The following is a 16,801-nucleotide window of genomic DNA, read 5'->3' on the forward strand; positions in this document are numbered from 1 at the left end:
TCTAAATAGTGGTTCAGTCTGAAATTAGTCAATTCTAAATGTTCACTCAGACAACCCATTCTTGGAAGGAAAGGGAAATGTTCTGAGCATTTTCCAGTTTAAACAATCAATAGCATGACATCCCCTCAAGAATATTTTAATAACACTTGTAACACTAAAGAACTAACTGCAAGAAGTGCTTACTTTTCTTAGTACACAAATATCTCAATGTTTGATGTGACTAATGTTCTGCCTCAGGGGTTGGTGCTGGGCCTTTTGTTATTTATCATCTACATCAACAATTTGAATAAGAATGTACTAGGCATGGTTAGTAAATTTGCAGATGACACTATAGTGGGTGGTATAGTAAACAAATAAGGTTATCAAAAATTACAGGGGATGGGGGTGAGGAATCTTAATCAGCTGAGTAAATGGGTCAAGGAATGGCTAATTTAATTTAATGCAGATAAGTGTGAGGTGTTGCATTTTCCAAAGTCAAATCTGGGTAGGATATTCAGAGTGAATAGCGGGGCCCTGGGAAGTGTCGCAGAACAGAGGGACCTTGGACTGCAAGAACATGGTTCCCTGAAAATGGAGTCACAAGTAAACAGGATGGCAAAGAAGGCTTTCTGCACACAATCAGAGAACCGAGTATAAAAGTTGGGAGGTCGTGGTATGTTTGTACAGGATAATGGTAAAGTTGAATTTTGGAATATTGTGTTCAGTTTTACTCTGCTATAGGAAAAATGTTATTAAATTGGAAATAGTGCAGAAAAGGTTTGTGAAGATGTGTCAGGATTTGAGAGACTAAGTTAAGAGAAGTTGGACAAGCCAAGACTTTATATCTTAGAGCACAGGAGATCAAGAGTTAATCTTACAAAAGTGTATGAAATCAATGAGGGGCATAGATAGGGTGAAGTCACTCTGTCTTTTTACCAGAGTCGGAGAATCAAGAACAAAAGGCCATAGGTTTAAGGTGAGAGTAAAAACATTTAAGAGGAACTTGAGAACCACTTTTTTTTACACAAAGTAGATGAGACAGGTACAATAACAACTTTATAAAAGGCAATTGGACAGATACATAGATTGGAAAGCTTTAGAAGGTTATGGGTCAAATGCTGGCAATGAATGTGGCTTGGAAAGGGCCTGTTTCCATGCTGTATAATTTTATGGCACTATCCAAGTAGATAAGGGGTGGCTGTTCTGTAAGAAATTACACTGCTTCCAGTATCTTCATGGAGCTCCCTGCAAGTCACATGAGAGAAACTCTTAAGTTTATGAATGTCAATTTTCATTGCGAAGGAAAAACAACATCTTAAATTAATACATTCACTTTTAGAACAAAAATAGATTATTTGATTCCCTGATAATACTTTGTGAGCTAATGTCCATTAGGATAATAATCTAAAAATGATCTCAAGACAGTGTTCTAAAGTGGTGAAATGAGGAAATTGTCAAGGTTAATAATCCCTTGGGTTCAGTTATGATACTCCACCAAACTTCACTGAAGCTGGTCACATGGTCAGGTATCAGAGCAGGAAAGGCAACTAATGGATCCTAACTTAATGAAGGTTTCATCTCTTCTGGAGAAGCAAAGTGTCACAAAAACATCTTCTCTCTCAACAATAAAACTTTGTTTTATAATAACTACTGTAAAGAGAATTTCTGGATTAAATTAAAATCTTATACCAATACTGGAAGGCTAAATTGTATTAATCAATGCTATATCTGAAAAAAATATATAATTGTTTCAAAATAAAATATTACTTAATTTCTTTAATCACATAACCTGAGCAGCATGTTTCCATTTAGCTTTGTAGCAAGTTATAAAACTAACATGATATGGTTGGAGGAAAGACACCTTATATTCCGTCTGGGTAGCCTCCAACCTGACGGCATGAACATTGACTTCTCTAACTCCGTTAATGCCCTTCCTCCCGTTCTCACCCCATCCCTTATTTATTTATTATTTTTTCTTTTTTCTGCCTCTGTCCCTCTTACAATAACTCCTTGCCTTCTCTCCATCTTCCTCTGGTGCTCCCCTCCCCCTTTCTTTCTCCCTAGGCCTCCTGTCCCATGATCCTCTCCCTTCTCCAGCCTTGTATTCCTTTTGCCAATCAACTTCCAGCTCTTGGCTCTATCCCTCCCCCTCCTGTCTTCTCCTATCATTTCGGATCTCCCCCTCCCCCTCCCCCTCCCACTTTCAAATCTCTTACTACCTCTTCTTTCAGTTAGTCCTGATGAAGGGTCTCGGCCTGAAACATCGACTGTGCTTCTTCCTATAGACGCTGCCTGGCCTGCTGCGTTTTACCAGCAATTTGTGTGTTGCATGATATGGAGAAATGATGTTCCATTATATTACAAGTTCAGAGTAGCACACGGGAAGTGTGGACAGTCATGACGAGCATCACTGACTTCAATCAACCTAGCCGTAAGCCTCTGAATTCTGCTGTGAATGGGCTAATGAGTTAAGTCAATTCTTCAATAGGTCTGACAATTGCCTTCCTGTTCAGACCTCCCTCAGCACACCACTCCAATTGCTGAGGCACCCAATGTTTCCTCAGCACCAATGGCTCCTCTCCTTCCCCCTCCAATTCAACACGTGGATGAATGACACAAGTTACCACTGTCTACATCCCTTCCTTGCATTGCACCTACCATCCACACCTCCACAAACCAACTGCTATCATCCCTTCTTTCTTCCTTCTAATATTTGTATATCTGTGCACTTGTAATGCTACTGTGACACTGTAATTTCTTCTGGGATCAATAAAGTATCTATTAATACTCATTCACCACTAACTTAACCAATTTCAGCTGGGATAGCAGTCTTTTCACAGTCTTCCCTGTCATGAGAAAGCATGTGCTCTGATGTTATCACTATAATTGATAAATTCAGCAGCACTGCTAGACTCTGACAAGCAGTGCTTCATCATCAGAGTAACAAATAAACTAGTTACCTCATAGATTAGTAAAGTTGTATATTACTATTTATTTCAGTAGATAAGGAAAAAATAAACATTTTCACCTTGACAACAAGTTAATAAACTATAATATAAAATGTACACAAAATCTGACCAAGCTCAGTTATGTTCACATAGTTAGAACACAGAAACAAATCCTTCAACCCAGAGTCATTTACACTAATCTGATTTTATTCTCCACACATTCCCAACAACACCCTCCAGATTCCACCACACTTTACAATGACTTTGATGATCAGAGAACTCTGAAAATGAGCAGAGAATACTGACTATCAACAGCTGTGTAATTGTCAATGCCTGTCTTACTCAGCTATCTATAAGGAGTCCTAAACTAGGGGCATAGATTTAGGGTGGGGGGGGGGGGAGATTTAATAGGGACCTGAGAGGCAACTTTTTCATGCACAGAATGATGAATACCTGGAATGAGTTGGCAGAAGAAGCAGTTGAGGCAGGTACAGGGGTATCACTTAAGAGGCACTTGGATAGGTAGGCATTAGAGAGGCGAGTCTTGGAGGGATATGGCAGAATGCAGGAAATTGTAACTGAGTGGATAGACACCAAAGTCACATTGACTCACTGGGATGAAGGGTCAGAGTACACCATGCAGCTTCACCAATGACAATACAGCTGCAACATAATGTCACAAAATAGACCATAAGATATAGGTGCAGAATTAAGCCTTTGGCCCATTGAGTCTGCTCTGCCATCCATATTTTTCCTTAGACCCAATCACCTGACTTCTCCCCATTTTCCCTCATGTCCTGATTAATCAAGAATCTATCAACCTCTGCCTTAAATATAATCAGATTCAGAATCAGATTTATTATCACCATGTGTCATGAAATTTGTTAACTTAGCAGCAGCAGTTCAATGCAATACATAATATAGAAAAAATAAAATAATAAAATAAATCAATTACAGCATATGTATATTAAATATATTAAAAATTCATGCAAAAAAACAGGAATATATTTTTTAAAAAGTGAGGTAGTGTCCAAGGGTTCAATGTCCTTTTAGGAATTGGATGTCAGAGGTAAAGAAGCTGTTCCTGAATCACTGAGTGTGTGCCTTCAGGCTTCTGTATCTCCTACCTGATGGTAACAGTGAGAAAAGGGCATGCCCTGGGTGCTGGAGATACTTAATAATGGACACTGCCTTTCTGAGACACCACTCCCTGAAGATGTCCTGGGTGCTTTGTAGGCTAGTACCCAAGATGGAGCTGACTAGATTTACAACCCTCTGCAGCTTCTCTCGGTCCTGTGACCCTCCATACCAGACAGTGATGCAGCCTGTCAGAATGCTCTCAACTGTACATCTATAGAAGTTTTTGAGTGTATCTGTTGACATATTAAATCTCTTCAAACTCCTAATGAAGTATAGTTGCTGTCTTGCTTTCTTTATAACTGCATCGATATGTTGGGACCAGGTTAGATTCTCAAAGACCTTGACACCCAGGAACTTGAAACTGTTCACTCTCTCCAGTTCTGCTCCCTCTATGAAGATTTGTATATGTCCCTTCATCTTACCCTTCCTGAAATCCACAATCAGCTCTTTCGTCTTACTGATATTGAGTGCAAGGCTGTTGCTGCAGCACCACTCCACTAGTCGGCATATCTCACTCCTGTACGCCCTCTCGTCTCCATCTGAGATTCTACCAGCAATGGTTGTATCGTCAGCAAATTTATAGATGGTATTTAACCACATAGTCATGGGTATAGAGAGAGAGTAGAGCAGTGGGCTAAGCATAGACCCCTGAGGTACACCAGTGTTGATTGTTAGCGAGGAGGAGATGTTGTCTCCAATCCACACAGATTGTGGACTTCCGGTTAGGGGGAGAGGGAGGTACTGAGGTCCAGGTTCTGTAACTTCTCAATCAGGATTGTGGGAATAATGGTATTAAATGCTGGCTATAGTCGATGAACAGCATCCTGACATAGGTGTCTGTGTTGTCCAGATTGTCTAAAGCCGCATGAGGAGCCATTGAGATGGACTTGGGCGCTGCACCGTGTGCCTGGACCTGCCCGGGGCCTCCGCCTAGGGAAGGGCCGAGCTTGAAGAGGCAGCCGCGGCTGGACGCTGACACGGCCTTGGGCTTGAGTTCGGCGGGGGTGGCAGCAGGCAGTGCCAAGGCAGCCAGCAAGAACAAACTGGAGGGGAGGCTATACTCGGTACTGTCGCAGGATCGAAGGAGATGGAGGTGCATAGCCGCCAACCCCAGGGTTGTGGATGTTGTTCAGTTATTCAAGAAAGGGAGTAGAGATAGCCCAGGAAATTATAGACCAATTGATGGAGAAGATCCTGAGAGGCAGGATTTATGAACATTTGGAGAGGCATAGTATGATTAGGAATAGTCAGCATGGCTGTGAAGGGCAAGTCATGCCTTACCAGCCTCACTGAATTTTATGAAGATGTGACTAAATACATTGATGATGGTAGAGCAGTAGATGTAGTGTATGTGGATTTCAGTAAGGCACTTTACAAGGTACCCCATGCAAGGCTTATTGAGAAAGTAAGGAGGCATGTGATCCAAGGGGAAATTGCTTTGTGGATCCAGAACTGGCTTGCCCACAGAAGGCAAAGAGTGGTTGTAGATGGGTCATATTCTGCATGGAGGTCAGTGACCAGTGGCGTGCCTCAGGGATCTGTTCTGGGACCCCTACTCTTTGTGATTTTTATAAATGACCTGGATGAAGTGGAGGGACGGGTTGGTAAATTTGCTGATGACACAAAAGTTGGAGGTGCTGTGGACAGTGTGGAGAGCTGTCAGAGGTTACGGCAGGACATCTATAGGATGCAAAACTGGGCTGAGAAGTGGTAGATGGAGATCAACCCAGATAAGTGTGAGGTGGTTCATTTTGGTAGGTCAAATATAACAACAGAATATAGTATTAATGGTAAGACTCTTGGCAGTGTGGAGGATCAGAGGGATATTGGGGTCCAAGTCCTTAGGACACTCAACGCTGCTGCGCAGGTTGATTTGGTGGTTAAGAAGGCATATGGTGCATTGGCGTTCATCAATCGTGGGATTGAGTTTAGGAGCCGAGAGGTAATGTTGCAGCTATATAGGACCCTGGTCAGACCCCACTTAGAGTACTATGCTCAGTTCTGGTCGCCTCACTACAGGAAGGATGCAGAGGAGATTTACAAAGACATTGCCTGGATTGGAGAGCATGCCTTATGAGAATATGTTCAGTGAACTCAGCCTTTTTCCCTTGGAGCAACGGAGGATGAGAGGTGACCCAATAGAGGTGTATAAGATGATGAGAGGCATTGATCGTGTAGATAGTAAGGCTTTTTCCCAGGGCTGAAGTGGCTAGCACGAGAGGGCACAGTTTTAAGGTGCTTGGAAGTAGGTACAGAGGAGATGTCAGGGGTAAGTTTTTTTTTATGCAGTGAGTGGTGAGTGCATGGAATGGGCTGCCGGTGACGGTGATGGAGGCAGATACAATAGGGTCTTTTAAGAGACTCCTGGACAGGTATATGGAGCTCAGAAAAATAGAGGGCTATGGGGAACCCTAGGTAATTTCTCAGGTAAGGACATGTTCGGCACAGCTTTGTGGGCCGAAACGGCCTGTATTGTGCTGTAGGTTTTCTATATTTCTGAAGGTTGAAATCTTTGGCAGAAATGCACATTGCTATGTTTGAAGGGAAAAGGGCACTGTACAGCAACACCAAAACCTCACCCCAACCGTGAATCATGGTGGAAGGAGCATCATGGTCTGGGGCTGCTTTGCTGCCTCAGGGTCTGGACAGTTTGCAGTCGTTGAAGGAACAATGAATTCAAAATTGTATCAAGATATTGTACAGGAGAATGTCAGGGTAGCAGTCCATCATGTGATAATGCAACAAGACAATGATCCAAAGGACATGAGTAAATCAACAACAGAATGATTTAAAAAGAAGAAAATTCGTGTTTTGGAATGGCTGAGTCAAAGTCCTGACCTTAATCGTATGGAAATGTGGAAGGACCTGCAGCAAGCAGTTCATGCATGGAACATCCCAAAGTTGAAGCAGTTTTGCAAGGAGGACTGCCAACGTATTGGACTGATCAACAGTTACCAGAAATGTTTGGTTGAAGTTACTGCTGTACAAGTGAGTCACACCAGTTACTGAAAACAAAGGTTCACATACTTTTTCCAAGAAATACATGTCCCAACAAATAAATGAACAAACATTATGTTCTTTTGTATTATTTATTTAATTGAGTTTTCTATCTGGTTTTAGGACTTGAATGAAGATCTAATCACATTTTAGGCCATATATATGCAAAACTAGAGAAAATTCTACAGGGTTCACAAACATTCTGCACAATTGTAAAGGTAAGTGGTCTCACTCCCCCCTGTGCTTAATGCTTTTATACACACTGTGAAAGGGAGAATAATACTATCCCTGTCCTAATCCTTGCAGCATCTGTTGACCCTGTGATCTCTGTCTCAGAGGCCGACATGAGAACATCTTCCAGAGGGTGAATCCTCACAAGGCATCAGGCCCCAATGGTATACATGGCAGGGTACTGTAAATCTGTGCCAACTAGCTGTCTGGAGCTTTTAATGAAATTATCAAACTCCCACAGCTATTGTCGGAGGTTCCCACCTGCTTCAAAAGGGCAGAGATCATGCGGGTGCCCAAGAAGAGTAGGCTGATCTGCTTCAATGACTATCACTCGGTAACACTCACATCTACTTTGATTAAACGTTTTGAGAGGTTAACCTTGGCTAGAATTAACTTCTAGCTGAGCAAGGACCTACCACAACAGATCCACAGCACATGCAATTTCACCAGCTCGCCACTCAACTATGGAGCACGTGGACAACAGCAAAACATATATCAACAACACCATCCCCTCAGTATTCATCAACGAACTTCAAAACCTGGACCTCTGTCTGCTACAGGGTCCTCAACTTTCTTATCAAGAGACCACAGTCAGCATGGATCAATAACAACACTTTGTTAACAATCAACACAGGTGCAATTCAAGGGCGTGCTCTCTACACCCATGATTGTGTGGCTAGGCACAACTCAAACACCATCTATAAATTCACTGTTGGCACCATTGTGGTTGGCAGAATCTTAGATGGTGACAAGGGGGCATACAGAAGTAAGACAGATCAGTTGGTTGAGTACTGTCAGAGCAACAACCTCACACTCAATACCAGCAAGACAAAGAAATTGATCGTGGACTTCAAAGATGAGAAGTCAGAAGAACACACACCAGTCCTCATTGAGAGGTCAGCAGTGGAAACGGTGAGCAGCTTCGATTTCCCTGGTGTCAACATCTCAGAGGATCTATGTTGGGCCCAACACACTGATGGAATCATACGGAACACAAACCAGCAACTTTACTTCATTAGGAATTTTAGATCTGTTATGTCACCAACTACTCTTGCAAGTTACTACAAATGTACAGTGCAGAGCATTCTGGCTGGTTGGATTACAGTGTGGTGTGGTGCCTGCAATGCACAGGATCACAAAAGGCTACAGAGGATTGTAAACGCAAGACAGTTCCATCACAGGCACAATCCTTACCCTTCCTGCTATTGAGGTCATCTTCTTGTTAACAGCAAGGTAATGTCGCTTCCACTATTTAGTTATGTAACTTATGATAATATTTATGTTTTGCACTGTACTGCTGGCACTAAACAAAAATTTCATGACATATCATTGATAATAAACCTAATTCTGATTCATTTGAAAGAAAAGGGCACACTTCTATTGAAGAACTATATTTGTATGTATACCTGTCTCTCAAAACAGGTCTTTTAGATGTAATGCTGAAATGGAAGCCCCATTTGCTCCCTTGTATGACTTAAAAGATCCTGTATCACTAGTTTGACAAAGAGTGAGAGATATTCTAGCAACCCAGTGAATACCTGCCCCTCAATCACTACAAAAACATTATCATGTTATAGTTTTTGTTGGCTGTGTGATGGCTCCTGTCACTTTCCATACTTTGGATTCTTAACTTCCTCACTGGGAGACCACAGTCAGTGTGAATCAGATATAACATCTCCTCCTTGCTGGCAATCAACACTGGCACACCTCAAGGACTCTTAGCCCACTGCTCTACTCTCACTACACCCATGACTGTGTAGCTGGGCACACATCAAACAACAGCAAGAAATTTGCCGATGGCACAACTGCTGCTGGCAGAATTTCAGACGGTGATGAGGAAATGTACAGGAGCAAGAAAAATCAGATGGGTGAGTGGTGTCACAACAACAACCTTGCACCAAGAAATAGATTGTGGACTTCAAGAAGGGGAAGTCGAGGGAATACACACCAGTCCTTATCGAGGGATTAGTAATGGAAAAGGTGAGCAGTTTCAAGTTCCTGGGTGTCAACATCTCTGAAAATCAATCCTGGATCCAATATACTGATTCAATTACAAAGGAGGCATGACAGCAGCTATATTTCATATGGGTATGCCACCAAAGTCTCTCGCAAGTTTCTGCAGGTGTATGTCGAGAGCATTCTAACTGGTTGCATCACCATCTGGTATGGAGAGGCAACTGCACAAGACTGGAAAAAGATATAGGAAGTTGTAAACTCAGCTAACTCCATCATGGGCACTAGCCTCCCCAGCATCGAGGACACCATCAAAAGGCAACGCCTCAAAAAGGCAGTATCCATCAGTAAGAATCCCCATCAACCAGGACATGCCCTCTCTCATAGCTACCATCAAGGAGGTGGTACTGGAGCCTGAAGACGCACACTCACCATTTCAGAAGCAGTTTCTTCCCTGTGTACATGACCTCACCATTTTTTGTGTTTGTTCTTTTTGCACTATACATTTCTTATTGTGATTTATAGTTTTTTTATGTATTGCAATATACTGCTGCCCCAAAACAACAAATTTCATGACATATGTCAGTGATATTAAAGCTGATCCTGATATTATAATAAAGTACATTTCAAGTGCAGTCGCTGATTGGGAACTACTTTGGTACTGCTTGGTTATGAAAATTCATTTATAAATGCATGTTTCTTTTACATCACAAAATTTAATAAAAAACTGGATGTTAGAAATCTGAAATTAAAACAGAATAAGCTAGAAACATTCTGAATTTTCCAACTGAAATTTTAACTTCCTTTCTCTTTCAACAGTTTAGTGATCTGTTGAGTGTTTACAAACGCATTTTCTCTCTTCGTTTAAATTCTACAGATCAAACTAATTGGTATCTGCATGTCATTTGTTTTTCCAGAATCTTACATAACTTTCCCATATACTCAGAACGTACTGATTACTGAGGACTACAATAGGTTTCTATTGTCATTAACTTTACCCTCTTAAAAAGACACTTCCTCGTTTGGAGCGAATGCTGTTTGGTAGAACCACCAAAACAGTAAATGAAGGAGAGGAAGAGAGAAAAAAGTTTATGTTCGTTTAAATGCAGCTGTAACCGCGCCACACAGGACCCATGCATGTCAACTTCATCCTCAAAAATAAATCAAGACTTCATCAATCACCAAGAAATAACTTCATGACCTTGGTGGATGGAACCAATCAGAACCTCAGATCTCTGCTTTTACTCGTTCTCACGAAAAGCCTTAGTTCTAGGCCTGAGAGCAACTCACAGATGGGACACTCAAAGACTGGCTATGTGCAGCACCACCCAATAGCGTCCCCCAACCCCCAGCTCCTACAGCTGAGCTCAGGCCCAGCGGAGCTGACTGTGTTTGTTTACCTGATCCGCCGTTCGGACTCCGCCTCCTGTACCCTGTCCCAGAAACAGGAATGTCTCGTACCGCGCCGCTGCTGCCGCTCGCCAGACAACCGGCAGCACGGCTGCGTACCACCTTCGCCTCTTGCCGGCAAACCGGAACTCCGCCTGCGCACAACCGAAAGGCTGGCAATCGACAATACGCTTGCGCACCGAGTGCAGTGCGGGCGGTTCCTTGCGAAGGAAAGCGTAAATCGAAAGGCAGGACCTGATCTGACTTGCAACGCTCTGCGTGAATGGGTGTGAATTCACCTCAACCGGCATTTCATTGAACACATGAAACGCCAGGGTACAGAAAGCTAGAGGCGGAGTACTGGAGAATGGTAGTGGTGGACTTGGTGGCCGGTTTCTGTGCTGTACGTCGAATCCATTATTTTTATTATGCATATTTACACACTTGAAATCTGTATTTTATTATTACACTAGCTCGATTCATTTGTTCATATTATTGAAAGTAATTCAGGGGTTTGAATCAAGGCAACATCCATATCCATATATAGAAAAAGCAGAATCATGGAAATTTGTTCTAAAAGCAGGCCAGTTGACCAATTTGGTGAATAATATCCATTATATGTGCCTTTGTTATGATTAAGCCCCTAAGTATAGAAGGTTTGAAGAGAATGCCAATATTATTTTTAAAATACAGGTTTTTGAGGACATTTCTGAAGAACTGAAGGATAGTGTTAGTGAATTTAAGTCAATTTTCATAGTAGTTTCTGTTCATGTATCTGAAACTTAACTCCCAAATCCCTCTGTTCCTTGATTCAGGACCTTACTATTTAGTGCAAAAGACCTGCCTTGATTTGACTTTCCAAATGCAACACCTTGCATTTGTCTGAATTAAATTGAAATTGCAGTTCCTTGGCCACTTTATGTGCTTTTGATAGGGGAAGCTACGACCCACCCACATGACCCCAACATCTTCAGATGACCTTGTAATCTCAAATCTTTGAGATAGATATTTGGCCATTCTTCAACAGGGTGAATCCACAAAATTCAGATAGTATAGCTGACTGAGTACTGAAGATCCGTGCAGACCAACTGGATGGAGTATTTACAAACATATTCAACCTCTTGCTTCTACTGTCTGAGGTTTCCATCTGATTCAAAAAGTCAACTATTCTACTGGTGCCCAAGAAGAGCCTTGTGACCTGGCTCGATGACTACCATCCGACAGTGCTTACATCAACTGTAATAAAGTGCTTCAAGAGTTTGATTATGGTGCAAATCAACTCCTGCTTCAGATCTCTGGATTCACTTCAGTCTCCCTACTGCTACAGTAAGTCAACAGCAGATGTGATTTCTTTGCCTCTTCACTGTGCTCTGGACAATCTAGACAGTAGGAACTCATACTGTATGTTAGGCTGCTGTTTATCAACTACAGCTCGTCATTCAACACAATCATCCCATATAAATTAATTATCAAGCTTCAAGACCTGATCTTCTGTACTTCCCTCTACAACTGGATATGAGACTTCTTCAGTAGACTTCAATTAATGGGGGATATTAATAACACTTCACAATCACTGACCATGAACACAGTTACGTGCCAAGGCTGTGTGCTGAGCTCCCTGCTTGACTCTATACACACGTGACTGTGTGGCTAAGAACAGTTCCAATGAGATACAAATTCACCATTGACATCCCCGGTGTAGGATGAATCACAGCTGGTGTTGAATCAGCTGAATGGAGTGAGCGTGGGGCCACAACACCTCTCATTCAATATCAGTAAAACATTGAGGTTCAGGTGTCATTGAACACTCTAACAAACTTCTCCAAGTGTACAGTTGAAAGTATCCTACCTGGTTGCATCAATGTCTGGTATGACAATTGAAGTGCAGAGGGATGTATGAAGCTGCAGAGAGTACATGCATGACTCTACACAATGATTGCAGGCATATCTCTCCTTGTCAGCGGTAATACCTATAGGAGATACTGCCTCAAAAACACAGCATTTATTATCAAAGATCCCCACCACCCAGGCAATGCAGTCTTCCTGCAGCTACCATCAATTATCAGATTCAGGAGCCTGAATTCCCACACCATAAGTTCAAGAACAGCTACTTCCCTTCAACCATTTGGTTCTTAAACCAACCAGCACAACCTTAATCACTAGGGTTTAGGAATACTATGATCACTTTTCACTAAAATAAACTTCTTGTTCTAATTGTGTTCTTTCTTGTAAAAATACTGCTGCTGAAAGAAATTTTTTCATAGCACCTGTGCATATGACAATAAACTCAACTTTGAACATACCCAGCTTTCTGGTATCAGCTGCCTTTGTTTAAAATTAGTGAAAGTATTGGAAGTTAAAAGAGAACATGATATCTAATGTGAGACAACGTGCTTCCTTCATTAAAAAGGTAAGTTTACATTGTGAGTTACTGTAGTAAGGTGTACCATAAGAAGACGAAAAGGGGAGAATGTGTGTTTAGATGATGTAATAAATAAATACCAATCTACCAATCCTAGATATGGTCTCACATAATGCCTAAGGATATTGAGCTGTTCTTGTATTCACAAAACTGAGTGTGTCAGATATTTTCTACCATGTAGAAGGGGAAGTAACAATCTGCTGGAGGAATTCAGAAGGTCAGGTTGGATTTTTTGGGAAGAAAGGAATTGTCAACATTTTGGGTTGAAACAAAACACCAGAACTGAGAATGGAAAGGTAAGATGGCTGGCATACAGAATGGTGAGAACAGAGTCTGAGGTGGCTGGATGACTGATGAGGGGTATAAGTTATCAGACAAGTTGCACCAGGTAGGGGAATTGGGAGACAATGGCCAGTGAAGTTGGTCAAAGGAAAGAGGAAAAAAAGGGAGGCAGATGTAGCAAGGTGGAGTGAGTAGAGTGGGGAATGAAACCTGGCCAGGTGATTGGAGTTTCAGTGGGAGAGTCAGGAATAATGATGATAACTCTTAGGTTTTCTGATAGTTATGGATAAAATAAGTCTGGACCTCAGTCGTAGTGGGGTTTAGTGTACTAAATTGGAGAGAGGTTTTTGAGTAAATCCAATGTTAAAGGTGGCAGTTATTTAAAGGCCAGTTGATCAGAATTCAGAAGTAACATCCTCCTGCGAGGAAGAAAGATGAGCCCGGCAGGCTAGGGGTACCTTGGATGATGAAAAATGGTTCCAATTTGGTCAAGAAGGAAAATGAAACATGCAAGATTTAGGAAAGCTGAAATCTGACAAAGCCTTTGAGGAATATAAGGGAAGCAAGAGAGAACTTAAACCAGTAATCAGGAGGGCTGGAAGGGTCCATGAAATTATCCTTGGCAAATAGGATTAGAGGAAATCGCAAGCCCTTTAAAACATATATTGAAAGCAAAAGGATTATGAGGAAGAGGATAGGACAGTTGCGGACAAAGGAGGGAATTTATGAATGGAGCTGGAGGAGGTGGGTGAGGACTTTGACTAAATGAGTACTTTTCATTGGTGTAGATCAAGAAGAAGAACATGGAGGATAACAGGGTCAGGGACAGGAATGCTGATATTCTAAGGCATGCTGATATGAAGAAGGAGAAGGCTTTGGGACTCTTGAAGAATGTTAAGGTGGATAGGTTCTCAAGATCTGATGGGACTTATCCCAGGTTATTGAGAGAGGCAAGAGAAGAGATTACGAGAAACATTAACAAAGGATTCAGCAGGATTTAGACCTGCTGGAAATATGGGCAGACAAATGGTAGATGGAATTTTCTCTGAACCATGTGAGATGTTGTACTTTGTGAGGTCAAATGTAAGAAAAATGTGTACAGTAAATGGTAGGACCCTCAAGGCCTTTGATGTACGAAGAGGTCTTGGAGTGCAACCTTCCTGATAGTGTTAACACAGATAGAATGATGAAGAAGGCATTTGGCATACTTGCCTTCATTGGTCAGGGTGATGGTATAAATGTTGGGAAGGCAAAATGCAGCTGTTTAAAACTTTGGTCTGGTCAAATTTAGGATATTGTGTGTAGGTTTGGTCGCCACATTACAGGAAGGATATGGAGGCTTTGGAGACTATGCAAAAGGTTCACTAGAATGTTGTATGGATTAGAGAGTATTAGCTACAAGGGAAGGTTAGGCAGACTTGGATTGTTTTCTCCAGGGTATCAAAGGCAGAGGGATGATTAGGTGGAAATATATCAAATAATGAGAAGCATAGATAGGAAATATTGTCAGAGTCTGTTCCTTGGGTAGAAATGACAAATTGTGGAGGGCAGAGCTTTAAAGTGATGGGGAAAATGTTTAAAGGAATTAAACTTTTTTTAAAGCCTTTTTTTTTACACCGACTTGTAGGTGCCCGAATGCCATGCTGGGCAAATGGTGTAGGTAGCTACAATGCCAACTTTTAAGAGGCATTTAGGCTGACCAGTGAACAGACAGGGAATGGAGAGATACGTACTACATGCAGGCAGATGTGATTAGTTTAGGTTGACATAATGGTTGGCTATGGGAGCTATTCTTGTGTTGTATTGTTCCATGTTCTAAGATAATGACCTAATTTACCATGCTGTAGCTCCTTATAAAGGAACACCAACATAAAGCATCAAAACAATACTCACAACACGCTGGACGAGCTCAGCAGGTCGAGCAGCATCCGTGGAAAAGATCTGTCGACGTTTCGGGCCGGAACCCTTCGTCAGGACTGTAGGGGGAAGGATAAAGCATCAAAACAAAGCCGTTCCTTTACACATGCTGAAAACATTCAAACAGTTTTCAGCATTCGCTATGATTCACTTTAAGACAATGTCAGTTATGACCAATATTCATAGAAGCTACCATACATTCTTTAAGAGCTGCTATTCCCTGATTCACTGAGCTCCTGGTGTCAGGCCAATTCCACGTCAGCAGCTAGTTATGAAAATTTAATGAGCCCTTCTTCTGAAGTCCAACATGACTACCTGTCTCATTGCGGTATTCCTGCCATTTGATTCAGGGAGTGGTCTTGACACTTGCCGAATTGTTCAAATCATCATAAGTAATGTGTACCTAACAGCAATTCCTCTGAATCTAGTCCCATATTTTTTTTTAAAAATTCAGGACTGTATAAATTGACTATTGCTTTTATGTTGATAGAATTTTATATTAAGATTTCACCATCTCATCCATAAATGTACTTAAAATACCCATGAGCCATAATTTTATGGGTGCTAGCCTCCATAGCATCCAGGACATCTTCAAGAAGCAATACCTCGAGAAGGTGGTGGCCATCATTAAGGATCTCTATCACCCAGGTTATGCCATATACTCATCGCTACCATCAGGAGGAAGTACAGAAGCCTAAAGGCACACACTCAGCGATTCAGGAACAGCTTCTTCCCCTCTACCCAAAGTAAATTACCTTGTCTTCAGGCAAGAGAAGAGAGAAATGGGAAGGACAGACCAATAATAGTGATTGCTTGCTGAACTTCCAGCTTCACAAATGCAATATTCTTCCAGAATTTCTATAAATAATCAGGTAACAATTCTGATGTCACCCTGGCACTGTTAAAACCAAAAGTATAAAGAGCAATATTTCCTCTGTTAATCTGTCATTTCCATGCCTCCATTTCAAATCTGTAGATATGGCTATTTACATATTGGGGTTTACCCACTTGCTAATACTACGACCATATTGGAGCCTCGGCAGAAATTACAGGAGGACCTTGGTGCTCTATTGGTGTGAAGCTGCACAGACTAATGTGATCAGGAAGTTAAGAATTTTCACATCCTGCCTCAGTATTGTCTATGGCCCATTTGGTTCAAGAGCCAATTTTAACTTTGGCAAACACACCTTAAATAATGTATTGGGAGAGAGAATTCAAAGCAGTTCTCCTTTCTGGTCTTGAGTCATTATCCAGTATTGTTCACACATTCCATGTGGCAACAATCAGTTTCATCTTCTTAAACTTCTTACCGCAGTGGTGAAGACTTGCTGGCTGTAGTGAGCCAGCCAGGTGAAATCTGAGCAAGCTTTCTTTACCCCATCTTTTCTAGGGGCTTTCCCTTCCAGGGCAGGCAGTGCTATCCCTAAAAAGGGCTGCCCGGACACTCACATAGCTGCCTCAACCCTGTTGTTGCTCAGAAAACTCAACAAGGTAGTGACCATCTTATGTGAGCCACCTATGTGCAGAGTTCATGCTAGCAGCT

At 41.8% G+C, this 16,801-nt stretch overlaps 1 protein-coding gene across 3 annotated transcripts in view; it reads right to left on the reverse strand.

Moving 5' to 3' along the window:
- The window catches only part of tbc1d5 (TBC1 domain family, member 5), a 485,913-nt gene extending 475,094 nt beyond the window's left edge, over positions 1-10,819 (reverse strand). For 2 of the 3 annotated variants that reach the window (XM_063044064.1, XM_063044062.1), the window contains exon 1: positions 10,649-10,805. The gene's annotated coding sequence lies outside the window, so the exon portion shown is untranslated. Of the gene's footprint in view, positions 1-10,648 lie in introns of all 3 variants that reach the window. The other variant, XM_063044063.1, reaches the window with a different exon arrangement.
- Between the last annotated feature and the right edge of the window lie 5,982 nt (positions 10,820-16,801).

The sequence above is a fragment of the Mobula hypostoma genome, chromosome 3, assembly GCF_963921235.1.
Source record: "Mobula hypostoma chromosome 3, sMobHyp1.1, whole genome shotgun sequence".
NCBI classification, from domain to species: domain Eukaryota; kingdom Metazoa; phylum Chordata; class Chondrichthyes; order Myliobatiformes; family Myliobatidae; genus Mobula; species Mobula hypostoma.